Source organism: Nanorana parkeri, unplaced genomic scaffold (assembly GCF_000935625.1).
Source record: "Nanorana parkeri isolate BGI_ZX_2015 unplaced genomic scaffold, ASM93562v1 scaffold371, whole genome shotgun sequence".
Lineage (NCBI taxonomy): Eukaryota > Metazoa > Chordata > Amphibia > Anura > Dicroglossidae > Nanorana > Nanorana parkeri.
In genome coordinates, this window is record NW_017306639.1 from 1,164,396 (window position 1) to 1,165,371 (window position 976).

Sequence of the window (976 nt, forward strand, 5' to 3'; positions counted from 1 at the left end):
TCAGTGGAGAAGGACTCCTTACATTGACGGCCATTGGGAGAAAGACCCCCTTACATTGGTGGTCAGTGGAGAAGGACTCCTTACATTGACGGCCATTGGGAGAAAGACCCCCTTACATTGGTGCTCAGTGGAGAAGGACTCCTTACATTTACGGCCATTGGGAGAAAGACCCCCTTACATTGGTGCTCAGTGGAGAAGGACTCCTTACATTGACAGTCATTGGGAGAAAGACCCCCTTACACTGGTGCTCAGTGGAGAAGGACTCCTTACATTGACTGTCTTTGGGAGAAAGACCCCCTTACATTGGTGGTCAGTGGAGGAGGACTCCTTACATTGACGGCCATTGGAAGAAAGACCCCCTTACACTGGTGCTCAGTGGAGAAGGACTCCTTACATTGACGGCCATTGGGAGAAAGACCCCCTTACATTGCTGATCAGTGGTGAAGAACTCCTTGAAATATGTGGTCATTGGGAGAAGGACACACTTTATATTAATTGCCAGTGGAGAAGGCCACCTTACATTTAGAGTCATTGGGAGGAGGACACCGTTTACATTGGTGGTCAGTGGAGAAGGACTCCTAATATTTAGGGTCATTGGGAGAAGGACCTCCTTACATTGATAGTCAATAGGAGAAGAACACCCTTTACACTAGTGATCAGTGGAGAAGGACTCCTTGTATTAAGGGTCATTGGGAGAAGGACACCCTTTAGATTGGTGGTCATTGGAGAAGGCCATCTTTTATTTCTTGTCATTGGGAGAAGGACAAACTTTATAATGGTGGTCAGTGGAGAAGGACTCCTTATATTTAGGGTCATTGAGCGAAGGGCCTCCTTACATTGGTGATCAGTGGAGAAGGCCACCTTTTATTTAGGGTCATTGGGAGAAGTACCTCTTACATTGGGAGTCAGTAGAAAAAAAATGGCCATTTACATTTGAAGGTCATAGGAAAGAATGCTCTGATACACGGGGGGGGGG

The 976-nt window shown here is 46.9% G+C and overlaps 1 protein-coding gene across 1 annotated transcript in view; it reads left to right on the forward strand.

Moving 5' to 3' along the window:
* The window catches only part of LOC108789042 (1-phosphatidylinositol 4,5-bisphosphate phosphodiesterase gamma-1-like), an 83,161-nt gene that overhangs the window by 48,697 nt on the left and 33,488 nt on the right, over positions 1 to 976 (forward strand). The gene's annotated exons all lie outside the window — the stretch shown is intronic.